The 14,282-nt window shown below is 50.4% G+C and overlaps 1 pseudogene across 1 annotated transcript; it reads left to right on the top strand.

The window, feature by feature from the left end:
- Nucleotides 1-8,842: 8,842 nt before the first annotated feature.
- LOC100384735 (myosin pseudogene) lies at nucleotides 8,843-13,953 on the top strand (annotated as a pseudogene). The gene is made up of 9 exons (NR_159489.1): nucleotides 8,843-8,943; nucleotides 9,068-9,259; nucleotides 9,387-9,438; nucleotides 10,288-10,417; nucleotides 10,919-11,112; nucleotides 11,195-11,509; nucleotides 11,807-12,012; nucleotides 12,852-13,180; nucleotides 13,400-13,953. The product of NR_159489.1 is annotated as a myosin pseudogene (transcript).
- Nucleotides 13,954-14,282: the final 329 nt, after the last annotated feature.

The following is a 14,282-nucleotide window of genomic DNA, read 5'->3' as shown; positions in this document are numbered from 1 at the left end:
CCGGAAGAGGTTTCTCCACCGATGAGATAGTCGGAGCCGTCCGCGGACTGACCTCCAACTCTACGGCCTTCTGCTTGTCCTCGCCCCTCGAGTGGGGACGCGGGCGAGGGCCTTGTCGCAGCAGCGTCTGCCCTGAGGTCATCGCTGCTGCTGTTCGGCCACCCGGAGCGGAGGTCGTTGTCGCTGCTGCCGGAGCGGGCGTCGGTGAACCACCTGGGGTTTCGTCGCCCCGCAGGCCCTCCAATGTGGGAGTTTGTTCGTACCTGCGGGGGCGGAACCGGAGTTCCGTTTGTAATGGCACCTTGAGTGTCGGTGTCTATTCATTGTGGCTGTCAGGGCTTGAACATGTATGTATTTTGGCATGAAGCCGTGTTTTTTTCCTCATTTCGAGCACTAGGACTCGCCTGTCGGCTAACTGAACCACTTAACCAAGTGTGAGTTGCCTCGTGCGAAGGTGACGAGTGAGGTATCCGTATCCCGGAGGCGTAGGAGTCCCTCGGCTCGGTCGTCCTTGCCGCCCGAGGCTTCTCTTGCTTAGTTAAAGAAACCCTCGGTCGCTCTACGATGAGCCGGAGCCGGAGGCAGCGGTGCCAGCACGGACAGAGGCAGAGATAGCTCGAAAAGAAGCTTCGTTGGTTGGAGCCTAGCCGGGTCGTCCACTGGCGGGACCGACGCCGGAGTCGGGTTGCCGAGGCCACGAGCCGGGCTGATGTCCTCGGGGGACAGCTGGCTGAGGCTACGGAGCGACCGGTCGAGCCGTCTGCTCGGGCCGGGTTCCCGGAGGAGACCCCTGCGACGATGGTCCGGGCGTGGTGCCGACAGGTTCCTTCGAGGTGGAGATCCTCCGACCGTGTTGCCATCCGAGGCCGGGTCGGATTCCGCCGAAGGTGGAGTCGACGCCGAGGGTGCTGCTGCTCCCCCACTGATGTCTAACCCTGCAAGAATAGTTTATCTTGTAGTGTGCGTATGTTTTTTGCGGCCGCCGAGGCCCAAACATATCGTCGTCGTGTTGTAAAGCTGTGTTTCTTTTCCCCTTGTTTCGAGTATCTGGACCTATTTGTCGGTAACAGAATTGTTTGTCCGAGCGAGAGTTACTTTTCGCGGAAGGTGATGAGTGAGGTATCCGTATCCCGGAGGCGTAGGAGTCCCTCGGCTCGGTCGGCCTTGCCGCTTACGTGTGCTCTTACTCGTCCGTAGTATTCTGTTATCGATATAGTCGAGAAGGCACGAAAAATCGTTTCGGCAGAAAAGTTTTTGAGCATTAAGACTTGTTCGGTCAGCAGAATCACTTATCCGAGCGTGAGTTACTTATCGCAGAAGGTGATGAGTGAGGTATCCGTATCCCGGAGGCGTAGGAGTCCCTCGGCTCGGTCGGCCTTGGCTGCTTACGTGTACTCCGTCGTTTTCAGGATCCCACTTTCGAAGTAGTCGAAAAGCGCGAAAGACGTTCTAGCAGAAAGACCTTTTCCGAGGAAAATTTTGACGCAGAGGGGGTTCGCCCCTTCTAGCCCCCGAGGGAGGGTCGGGCTTTGCCGAGGCTAGGCTGACCCTTCCTTGATGGTTAGACTTTATTGGCGTATGTAAACGAGGTGTGTAAACGACTTGAAAACATCTTAAGGGTAGAAGCGACGTAGCTGTCGGATGTTCCAAGCGTTGCTGTAGACCTCGCCTTAACTGTTGGCCAGCTTGTATGTTCCGGGCTTCAAAATCTTGGCGATGATGAATGGCCCTTCCCAGGGAGGCGTGAGCTTGTGACGCCCTCGGGCGTCTTGTCGTAGCCGAAGCACCAAGTCGCACACCTAGAGGTCTCGGGACCGAACCCCTCGGGCGTGGTAGCGTCGCAGGGACTGCTGATACCGCGCCGAGTGTAGTAAGGCCATGTCCCGAGCCTCTTCCAGCTGGTCCAGTGAGTCTTCTCGGTTGGTTCGATTGCTTTGGCCGTCGTACGCCCTCGTCCTCGGGGAACCGTATTCTAAGTCTGTGGGCAAGATGGCCTTGGCCCCATAGACTAGAAAGAACGGCGTGAAGCCCGTGGCTCGGCTCGGCGTTGTCCTCAGACTCCATATCACCGAGGGGAGTTCCTTCATCCATCGCCTGCCGAACTTGTTGAGGTCGTTGTAGATCCGTGGCTTGAGTCCTTGCAGAATCATGTCGTTGGCACGCTCTACTTTCCCATTCGTCATGGGGTGAGCTACGGCGGCCCAGTCCACCCGGATGTGGTGATCTTTGCAGAAGTCCAGGAACTTTCTGCCGGTGAACTGGGTGCCGTTGTCGGTGATGATGGAGTTCAGGACCCCAAAGCGATGGATGATGTTGGTGAAGAACGCCACCGCCTGTTCGGACCTGATGCTGTTTAGGGGTCGGACCTCGATCCACTCAGAGAATTTGTCGATAGCGACCAGCAGGTGCGTGTAGCCCCCAAGTGCCTTCTGCAAGGGACCGACGAGGTCCAGACCCCACACAGCAAACGACCAGGTGATGGGTATTGTCTGCAGAGCCTGAGCGGGCAGGTGGGTCTGCTTCGCGTAGAATTGACACCCTTGGCAGGTGCGTACAATCCTAGTGGCATCGGTCGCCGCGGTTGGTCAGTAAAAACCCTGTCGGAAGGCATTCCCAACGAGGGCTCGAGGTGCTGCGTGGTGACCGCAAGCCCCCGAGTGTATTTCTTGTAATAACTCCTGACCTTCGGTGATGGATATGCATCGCTGGAGGATGCCTGAGGGGCTGCGGTGGTAGAGCTCCTTCCAGTCCCCCAGCAAGACGAACGACTTGGCGCGCCGCGCTAGTCGCCGAGCTTCGGCTCGGTCGAGGGGCAGCTCTCCTTGGTGGAGATATTACAGGTACAGGGTTTGCCAGTCTCGATTAGGCGGGACCCCATTCCGCTCTTCCTCGACGCGCAGTGCCTCACCCTCGGGGGCCGAGGGTGCCTCGGGCTGAGCCGAGGGCGCCTCGGGCAGGGCCGAGACCTTCTCGGGCTCGGGCGTATCGTCGGTCTTGACTAAGGGTTGATGTAGGTCTCGGGAGAAGACGTCCGGGGGAACCGTTATCCGCCCCCAGGCTATCTTAGCTAGCTCGTCCGCAGTCTCGGTGTATCGTCGGGCGATGTGGTTGAGCTCGAGCCCGTAGAACTTGTCCTCTAGGCGCCGAACCTCATCGCAGTAGGCTTCCATCTTTGGGTCGCGGCAATGGGAGTTCTTCATGACTTGGTCGATGACAAGCTGCGAGTCGCCACGAGCGTCGAGGCGTCGGACCCCTAGCTCGATGGCGATGCGCAACCCGTTAACCAGAGCCTCGTACTCGGCCACATTGTTGGATGCCGGGAAATGGAGGCGCAACACGTAGCGGAGGTGCTTCCCGAGGGGTGAGATGAAGAGCAGGCCCGCGCCCGCTCCTGTTTTCATCAGCGACCCGTTGAAAAACATGGTACAGAGTTCCGGCTGGATTGGAGCCGCTGGAAGCTGGGTGTCGACCCATTCAGCCACAAAGTCCGCCAAGACTTGGGACTTGATGGCCTTCCGAGGGGCGAACGAGATTGTCTCGCCCATGATCTTCACCGCCCATTTTGCAATCCTACCCGAGGCCTCTCGGCACTGGATGATCTCCCCCAGGGGGAAGGATGACACCACAGTCACCGGATTAGACTCGAAGTAGTGCCGCAACTTTCGCCGTGTCAGAATTACCGCGTACAATAGCTTCTGGATTTGCGGGTAGCGGATTTTGGTCTTGGGCAGTACTTCACTGATAAAGTAGACCGGCCTCTGGACGGGCAATGCATGCCCCTCTTCTCGTCTCTCAACCACGATCGCGGCGCTGACCACCTGAGTGGTAGCGGCGACGTAGATCAAGAGGGCTTCTCCGGCAGCGGGGGCACCAAAATGGGCGCGCTGGTAAGGAGCGCTTTTAGGTTCCCGAGGGCTTCCTCGGCCTCGGGGGTCCAAGCGAAGCGCTCGGTCTTCCTTAAGAGGCGGTACAGAGGTAGGCCTTTTTCGTCGAGGCGCGAGATGAAACGGCTCAGGGCCGCAAGACATCCCATGACCCTCTGTACTCCTTTCAAGTCCTTGATGGGGCCCATGTTGGTGATGGCCGCGATTTTCTCCGGGTTGGCCTCGATGCCCCGCTCGAAGACGATGAACCCCAAGAGCATGCCTCGGGGGACTCCGAAGACACACTTCTCGGGATTGAGTTTTATGCCTTTCGCCTTGAGACATCGGAATGTCGTTTCAAGGTCGGAGAGGAGGTCGGAGGCTTTCCTCGTCTTGACTACGATGTCATCGACGTAAGCCTCAATCGTTCGACCAATGTGCTCTCCAAACACGTGGTTCATGCACCTTTGGTATGTCGCACCCACATTCCTCAAACCGAATGGCATAGTAACGTAGCAGTACATGCCAAAAGGTGTGATGAAAGAGGTCGCGAGCTGGTCGGACTCTTTCATCCTGATTTGGTGATACCCTGAGTAGGCATCGAGGAAAGATAGGGTTTCGCACCCAGCAGTGGAATCCACGATTTGATCGATGCGAGGCAGAGGGTAGGGAACCTTCGAACATGCTTTGTTTAGACCAGTGTAGTCTACACACATCCGCCATTTCCCTCCTTTCTTTCTCACAAGCACAGGGTTGGCAAGCCATTCGGGATGGAATACCTCTTTGATGAACCCTGCGGCCATCAGCTTGTGGATCTCCTCGCCTATGGCTCTACGCTTTTCTTCGTCAAATCGGCGCAGAGGCTGCTTCACGAGTCGGGCTCCAGCTCGGATATCCAGCGAGTGCTCGGCGACATCCCTCGGTATGCCAGGCATGTCTGAGGGACTCCACGCAAAAACTTCGGCATTCGCGCGGAGAAAGTCGACGAGCACTGCTTCCTATTTGGGGTCGAGCTCGGAGCCGATCCGTATCTGCTTGGAGGCGTCGTTGTTGGGGTCGAGAGGGACGGATTTGACCGTCTCAACTGGCTCGAAGTTGCCGGCGTGGCGCTTCGCATCTGGCGCCCCCTTGGAGATGCTCTCCAGGTCGGTGATGAGGGCCTCGGATTCGGCGAGGGCCTCGGCGTACTCCACGCACTCCATGTCGCATTCGTACGCGTGTCGGTACATGGAGTTGACGGTGATGACCCCGTTGGGGCCCGGCATCTTGAGCTTGAGGTAGGTGTAGTTGGGGACGGCCATGAACTTGGCGTAGCATGGCCTCCCCAGGACTGCGTGGTAGGTTCCTCGGAACCCAACCACCTCGAACGTGAGGGTTTCCTTTCGGAAGTTGGAGGGAGTCCCGAAGCAGACGGGCAGATCGAGTTGCCCAAGGGGTTGGATGCGTTTCCCGGGGATGATCCCGTGAAAAGGCGCCACGCCGGCCCGGATCGAGGACAGATCGATCTGCAGGAGCCCGAGGGTCTCGGCGTAGATGATGTTGAGGCTGCTGCCTCCGTCCATGAGGACCTTGGTAAGCCTGATGTTGCCGATGACGGGATCGACAACAAGCGGGTACTTCCCTGGGCTCGGCACGCGGTCGGGGTGGTCGCCCTGGTCGAAGGTGATGGGCTTGTCGGACCAGTCTAGGTAGACTGGCGCCGCCACCTTTACCGAGCAGACCTCCCGGTGCTCTCGCTTGCGGTGCCGAGCCGAGGCATTCGCCACATGCCCACCGTAGATCATGAAGCAGTCGTGGACCTCGGGGAACTCCTCTGCCTTATGGTCCTCCTTCTTGTCGTTGTCGTGGGCTCGGCCACCTTCCGCCGGTGGCACGGCCCTGTGGAAGTAGTGCTGAAGCATGACGCACTCCTCAAGGGTGTGCTTGACGGGACCCTGATGATAGGGGCACGACTCCTTGAGCATCTTGTCGAACAGGTTGGCGCCTCCGGGAGGCTTCCGAGGGTTCCTATGCTCGGCGGCGGCGACAAGGTCCGCATCGGCGGCGGCGCGTTTCGCTTGCGACTTCTTCTTGCCCTTCTTCCTCGCGCTGCGCTGAGCGGACGCCTCGGGGACGTGTTCCGGCTGGCGCCCCTGAGGCTGCTTGTCCTTCCGGAAGATGGCCTCGACTGCTTCCTGCCCAGAGGCGAACTTTGTGGCGATGTCCATCAGCTCGCTCGCCCTGGTGGGAGTCTTGCGACCTAGCTTGCTCACCAGGTCGCGGCAAATGGTGCCGGCGAGGAATGCGCCGATGACATCCGAGTCGGTGATGTTGGGCAGCTCGGTGCGCTGCTTCGAAAATCGCCGGATGTAGTCCCGGAGGGATTCTCCCGGCTGCTGGCGGTAGCTTCGGAGATCCTAGGAGTTCCCAGGGCGCACGTATGTGCCCTGGAAATTGCCGACGAAGGCTTTGACCAGGTCGTCCCAGTTGGAGATCTGCGCAGGAGGCAGATGCTCAAGCCAGGCTTGGGCAGCGTCGGAGAGGAACAGGGGAAGGTTGTGGATGATGAGGTTGTCATCGTCCGTGCCACCCAGCTGGCAGGCCTGCTGGTAGTCCGCGAGCCACAGCTCCGACTTTGACTCCCCCGAGTACTTGGTGATGGTAGTCGGGGTTCGGAACCGGGTCGGGAACGGCGCCCGTCGTATGGCCCGGCTGAAAGCCCACGGACCGGGTGGTTCGGGCGAGGGGCTCCGATCCTCCCCGCTGTCGTAGCGTCCCCCACTCCTGGGGTGGTAGCCTCGGCGCACCTTCTTGTCGAGGTGGGCTCGACAGTCGCGGCGGTGGTGCTCGTTGCCGAGGCGACCCGGGGCCACAGGCGCGGTGTTCCGCGTGTGCCCGGTGTGGACCGAGGCTTCCCGCATGAACCGGGAAGTCGCGGCGCGATGCTCCGGGGGGTACCCCTGCCTTTAGGAGGCAGAGCTCGGCCCGTCGGACCGCGGCGTCTTCCAGGAGATTCTTGAGCTCTCCCTGGATACGCCGCCCCTCGGTGGTGGATGGTTCCGGCATCGCTTGGAGTAGTATCGCTGCTGCAGCCAGGTTTTGGCCGACCCCACTGGAAGCCGGAGGCAGCCTTGCCCTGGCATCGTCGGTGATGCGGTGCTGGACGTCCTGGGCTAGGTGACGCGCTTCTCTGGCCGGTGCTCGGCCTACCCACTCCTGCCCGATACTTTGCCGAAGCTGCACAAGTTGTCCTGCTTCCCCGTCGAGCCTGGCCTGTACCTCGTGGATTTGCTCGAGCTGTGCGTCCTGGCCCCCCGCAGGGACTGGGACCATAGCTAGCTCCCGAAGGATGTCAACGCGAGGCGCATGCCTAGGGGGATCACCGTCCTCTGGAATACCAAGATGGTTGCCTTCGTCGAGACCCCCTAGATCGACGTGGAAGCATTCGCGACTTGGGCCACAGTCCTCGTCGCCGAGGCTGTGGCTGCTATCGGAGCAATCAGAGAGGTAGTAGTCACATACGGTCATGAAGTCCCGCATGGCACTAGGGTTATCGAGCCCGGAGAAATCCCAACCAGAGTCGGGCTCGTCATCTTCCTCGGAACCCAGAGGCCCGTAGGTAGAGACGGCCGTCAGCCGGTCCCAGGGTGACCGCATATGGTACCCCGGAGGGTTTGGACATGCCTTTACGAAAGCGTCCACCGAAGCGGGGTCGCTTGGTGGGTCGCAGCTGGATCTAAAAGGCATGGAACGGGAAACAGATGGTACCTCTTGATCGACGGGTGGTGACGAAGTCGCGTCAGGGACGAACTGCACCGTTGTCTCAGGTACGAGGCTAACACCCAGCATGTCCTTCGCGAGCGTGCTGGCGTCGTCCGTCGGCTTGGAGTTGGCGTGTTGCGGGGAAACGGCGCTCGTCTTCGTCTCAGATGCGAGGTCGACGCCCGACGTGTCCCTCGCTGGGGCGCCGGCGTCGTCGACTCGCTCGACAGCCGACGATGTGCTGTCTCCTGCTTGGCCATGCCTGCCCCACCTCCTCCTCCGTCGGCGGGGAAGGTGACGGGACAGACCCGGATGTTGCTCTTCCGCCACGAGGGAAAGATGTCGTCGATTCTGCCACCGGCGGGCGGGCTGACGGCTGCCATTGTCGTCACTACAACACTTATGGCCTTCTATGACGAATAGTCGATGACAATAAAATAATTCGTCATTAGGTCACCCTGTTTATGACAATTTTTATAAGATGACTCAATATAGTGACGAAAATTTAACCATCGTCACTAAAATCGTCATAACTTACTCTAACATCATGTTCGTGACAATTTTCTATGACAATATAGGAATTGTCATAAGAATAAGTCATCATAATCTTCTCAACATAATAATGATGATGGTATTGCATGTCAATGCACATTCGTCATAGACATATGATGTAATGTTTAATAAAATATTGTTATCCATGTTAGTTTACATGACCCACCATCAACAGTAGGTCCATTGTCACATTGGCTTTTAATGTTTAACATGTTACCACACATGGCAATGTGGTTACCACAATCAGTTATCAATTTATTTTCATAAAAATAAAATTTCAAATTTAAAAATACAATACGAAAGCACATGAATATTATATATATAAATTAACCTACATCTTACAAGAGAAAAAAATTGAGCATGCACAAAATCAAGACAAGAATATATATATATATATATTAAAATCAAGACAAGAATATATATATATAAGAAGGAAGGAAAAATTAAGCACGCACAAAATGGAGCTAGACAAAATAAAGAGATAAAAATTTGAGCACATAAAAAAGACATAAAGAGGTTTTGATCGTGAGAACTTTTTGATCCTAAGCCAATATTTATTTCGTTACGCCACTCATATGTCTCATGGCAGTACATTGAACAAATTATTATTTATGTGTTGAGTCATAATCACATGTGCCCTAGTACCAGTGTACCACTCCCACCACCAACTAAGCAGATTCGATCTCCTCCCATCACCTCCATCGCAACCTCTCGACGGCAGACTAGGTTTCATCCCCATCTCAACCGGCGGCAGCCTAGGGCTTCATCCCCCACCCCCAAATCCATGGTATGTGGATCTGAACCCGCCCACTCCCAAATCTCCAATCCGCTCGTCGGCTTTTCTCGTGCCCAGTTCATGACATTTGCTCGGGGATTTGACCAATGTCGTTTTCTGCTCGTGTTCCTCGCAGCCGCTCAGGTTGGAGATCAATGTGTGCCTGCTCGACCTCACTGGATCTCAGTCCCCATGTCGTCCTTCTACTTCTCGCGTCACTTTGATTTTGCTCTCTAGTTTGATTTTGTTTCCATTGTGGTGATTAGTGGAAATTTTCTCAATGGTCAGAGAGGGTCAAGTTGGTGGACTTGCACCCCACGGAGGCATGGTAAGTTCACATTCTGTTTTTGGGTCCATTCATTGGATTTCGAGCCATTTTGTCTGCGTGTGTAGTGCGCTTACCGCTTTGGCGTGCTTGTTATTATTGTTGATTATATGTCGTTCGCATCATGTAGGATGTTGAGCCTGTACTCGAGGAGTGCCTGCATCCGGGATTATCACACACAGGTAGCCTGCACATTTTTTTTGTAAATGCAATGTGCATGATTTTATACCAAGCAAATAAGTTACTCAATCGCTTTGGCTTCTCTAGAAATAACATATTTATTATGTATATAGGCATATAATATATCTAGTTGCATAACAAAAGCTATACATCTAGTAAAGCCAAAACGACCTATATTTTAGGACAAAGGGTGGTGTGAACCAAACTTAACACTTGGGTTTACTCTCTCAATGCAAGATTCTTCATTCCAGACATCTTTGTCGTTGCTGTGATATATATGGTGTTGTCTATTGTATGACTAAGTTTCAGTAATGCTTTAAAAACTTGATGGTTGCCTTGCTTATTTCTATGATTATATGTTGTTCAAGTATATATATAGGCATTAGGGCTGCAAACAACACCTTGATCGTTTTGATAAATTATTATGCTTGTACACTGAAAATGCTCGATCCTGGGTTACTGTCGATAGTTCAGTTTCTTTTGCCACCGGGTGACCATTTATATTGTATTTAAACAACTATCATATTTAAACAAGGTCTACCTATATGGTATATAAAAATTGGGTCTTTAGTTAATCCTGGATCCGCCACTGTAGACAAGGACAATGATGATGAGGTGAGCGGGAGGTTAGGGTTTGAGTCTTTAATCACATTTTTTAGGGATTCAGTTTAACGAGGGATTTGACCTATGCTAATTTGTTTGTTTTTTATTGTTGCAAGTACATCTGCTTTTATTTTTAATCATAGTTGTGGCATGAGGTATTTGTATGCATAACCATAACACTTACCTCAATGAAATTCAAGGTTCTTTTCTGTCTATCTAAGTTAACTTGTAAATTTTTTTGAGTTTAGTCAATTTGTAGGAGAGGGGACGCCATACATCAAAGATGACTAAAGAAGAGGAAGATGAAGAATACCTCGAAGAGGAAGAAGATGCCCTTGCTGGTGCAGGGGGGAACACATTTAGTTTCACAACCTTCATGTGAGCCCTTTGCTGACTATTTGTTACTACCTTGATATATGTTATTTCCTTGCTTTAATAACTACCTCAAGTCGAGGGAAGAATTACTTGTTAAATAGATGTTTTTCTTTGTTGCCATAAAATTATTTCAACGCTATTTATAAAGCAAACTGAACCTAGGTAAATTGAGTCTTGCACTGGCTTTGAAAGTGAATAAGTGATTCGGGTGAGGTGCAAACTGAAACAATATTATTAAGTATACTGATTCGGGCGAGGTGCAAATTGAACCAACATTATCCCATAAGGCCATAACTGATTTTTATATTTAAGTTCTATAACTAAGATGACCAAGAACCCTGAAATGAATGCTGACCTGTTTTGCGCAATAACTACTACTCAGTAAATGGCATGGTGTGTTTGCCTTTGTTGGGAGTGGCTATAGTAACAATCGGACTTATGTTTCCTGTGGATGAATTTTGGTCGTGGAGTAGATCTGTGCACTGATGTGTGGTTCTGTTGCAGGCTCTTAACCCCTCTGATCCTGGTGCGTGGCAGATTAGACTCCGATGGGGAAGTCACTAGCGAGGTGGATCAAGTTCGTGCTCTTCAGGAAGAAGTCGTCATCCAGGTCCAGCTCCACCAAGGCCAAGAATTTATCGATAAGAATGCTGTTACGATTTCAAGTGTGGCTCTACATATGCATCTCCAGCTATGGAGTAGGGATTTGTTCTAGCCACTATTGCCCTTATTTTTCAATGTGTAGAAAGGTGTGAGTAACAAAGGGGAAACTGCTGCCAGGAAGGAGCCCACGTTCTCTGAGAGCTCTCCAGTGATCTCAGAGCTTGTGCTTGTTAGCGCCCATAACAACGAGATCATGCGGGAGGTGGCAAAGGGTGAAAATTCTAGCGTGCAAGAAGTGCTAGTGACTGATGTCAGTCAAGACTTGGAGAAGCAGGTAGTGTGGGGCTGATACGTCCAATAATGCGCTAGTGACTGATGTCAGTCAAGACTTGGAGAAGCAGGCAGTGTGGGGCTGATACATCCAATGATGCTGAGAGGGTGAGTGAACAGCGAGCGGTCATGATGGCACAAGCTACCTTCCCTTATTATCTGGTAATTTTTGTTTATCTCAAATTATCTGTTTCATTCATCTACCTTCACTACTTATGCTTTCTGGTCATGCCATGTTCCAATGTTATCAAGCACGGCTCCAAGGTTCTTAGAGTCATTCATATAAAATGATAAGGCAAATAATTATTTTTGACTTCCTACAGAGATTCTTTACGTCTGATGCTTTGTGAATATAGTCAAATTAGTAGTGAATTGACTATTATGAAAAAGTTGTTTCAATAAGTTTGGGTCCTTGAGCATATATTTATCATCTGCAAATAACTTCCATTCTTATGCAAGATGATTTTGGATTCAAGCTGAAAGAAGAGGCTATGCTGAATAAAGTACTAAAGGAGACAGTCTTGTCAAAGGTAGTTGCCATTGATAAATTGCAATCTGGTCTGGCATCTTCACTTCGCATCCAAGATGTTATGAGAAATGAGATCCAAAGAGTCCAGGATGAACTTTCTTGCATAACCCACAAAGCTAAGCAGTTGGAGCTTCAGGTATCATGTGTACCTTGCATATTTCATATCTATTTTCCCTAATAAACTAGCAGTTCATAGTTTTTATCTAATCAAAATAGGATTTTGGTAACAGTTTCTCTTTCATAATGAATTAATCTTAGTTTGTCTAGTGTTAGCCAATTGTAGTGGTCAAGTTGCAGTATGTCTCAAAATACTTATAAGTAGGTAGACCTTTTTGCTGAATGAGCTGGTTACCTAACGGGTATTTCGAGGCCAACTGATGCCACTCATCTCTTTGATCTATAAAAGTATTAGAAATGCATTTTAATGATTGAATCAAGTTATTTGTTGCTTGTTTGTCTTTAGCAAATCATTATTTTGTATTTTTTTGCATATTGCCAATATTTTAGGATAATTTTTCCCAAGTGCAGATTAGGTCTACTATGTGAGTGTTCAGTTAGATAGTCCTTTGAATGTTTCTAGAACCAGTTCTAAAGTTGAGATAATGTGAGGTAGCATACAAAACAACGTATTGTTAGAGATGCATACTGTCAACAAACATTCATTCCAGGGGTCATCTTGATGGTCATATAAGAAACACTAGGAGAAAATGACATAAATTAGTATTACACTGTCATGTTTTTGTATATAAAGTAGGCCATACAACTTCACTAGAAGTCTAGTCTAGAGACAGCAGTGGGCTATCAGTGAATGCTATGTTGTTTTAAAGACCAACCCATAATGCTGCGATTGTTACGGTACCAGCCCAAATGGCATGCTTCTTCAGGACGACAGATGATATTCATATATGCTAGAATATAAGCTCTGTTTGCGGTATTTTCCTCCAGTGCTCCTGCTGTGTTTGCTGCACTTAACAGGTATCCAAGATGGATGAGTCAATCGATGAGATCCAATAGGATTTCTAGGAATCTACGAAGGAGCTGGCTGCTCTTCGTGGAACACTGAAAACGGTGATTGAAGACAGGGACCTGTCGTGGCAGGAGGTGAAGTAGCTGAGAAGAAACATCAGCATCATGCTAGAACGAGGTTGTGTCGCTGAAGAAGATCGAAGCCTTGGACAAAGACATACTTGTCAAGGAGGGAGAGATCACGATATTGCAGGACAACATCGACAAGCCGTTCAATATCATCTGCAGCCCAAGTTCGATGCAGGAGTTCGGCATGGGGTGAAGATGGCTGCTATTTTGTAAGTGAGTTGGTGGATGAAAATTCAAGTTATTGTAGAAGACAACACATTTCTTTGCATATTACATCCTGCTATGATGTTCTGAACTATGATGGGTTCAACGGGTGCCATTTTTCTCTTAGAGCTATTGTAAGTGCTTGTTTTCATTTCATGGTTGTACTCACTACTTGCAACTTGCGGTATACTATACTGATGAATAACCTTTAACCTTTATATTAGGTTGACATGGAAGAAATGGTGGCAGCACCAGCTTAGTATGGACAACAACTGAAATCTCCTACAGAAGTTGTTTCTAATGTGCTATTGAGCTCCATTGTGTTTTGGCCTACGCAATCTTGTTCTCCAGTCTGCCTCCAAGAAAAGCTCTATAGTCCCATAGTTTCTGCTAAGGTTCAACAACTTCAGGATCAATTATAGGCTGAGAAGCAAGAAAAAATGGACTTCGTGATGAAGCGGAAACCATTGATAGTATGAAGAGGTTGATGGAAGAAAATAACAACCTTCTTCGTCAACTATAAAGCTTCAATTGAAGAAAAGTGCCTCCATCTTAAGTTTGGTTGACTACTATAGGACATGCAGCCTTGTGGTAGCTATAGTAGTAGTAGATATTTATAGTTGCTCTAGATTTGAAGTTATAGGATTATTTTTAATTATGTTTAATGTTTAATAATTTGAGTTGAAGTTATAAGATTTGCTTTGAATTTTAAGTTAAAGGATTTGAGATATATGGTTTGGAGTTATATGATTATTTGATGGATGGAATATTTGTGTACAACAAATTCATGTGATATTTTGGCTATGATGTGTAATATTCTATGACGATATCAATTCATATGATGTGTTCCTTTTGATGACGACTATATCTGTCACGTTATCATATTTTATGATGATAATATTCGTCACAAATGTATTGCCATGTCAGCTGCCACCTAATTTATGATGAAATTCTTCGTCACAACAATTTTGCCACGTCATCTGCCATGTGGCTTGCCACGTGATCAAATCTATGACAAATGTTTTCGTCATAAATGTTTTGCCACGTCACATACAACGTCATCACCATTGGCCACGTGGCAATGCATGGCACTACGAATTGTGACGT

This window comes from Zea mays, chromosome 9, assembly GCF_902167145.1.
Source record: "Zea mays cultivar B73 chromosome 9, Zm-B73-REFERENCE-NAM-5.0, whole genome shotgun sequence".
Lineage (NCBI taxonomy): Eukaryota > Viridiplantae > Streptophyta > Magnoliopsida > Poales > Poaceae > Zea > Zea mays.
The sequence above is the reverse complement of the archived record's forward strand: the minus strand, read 5'-3'. Positions and strand labels throughout refer to the sequence as shown.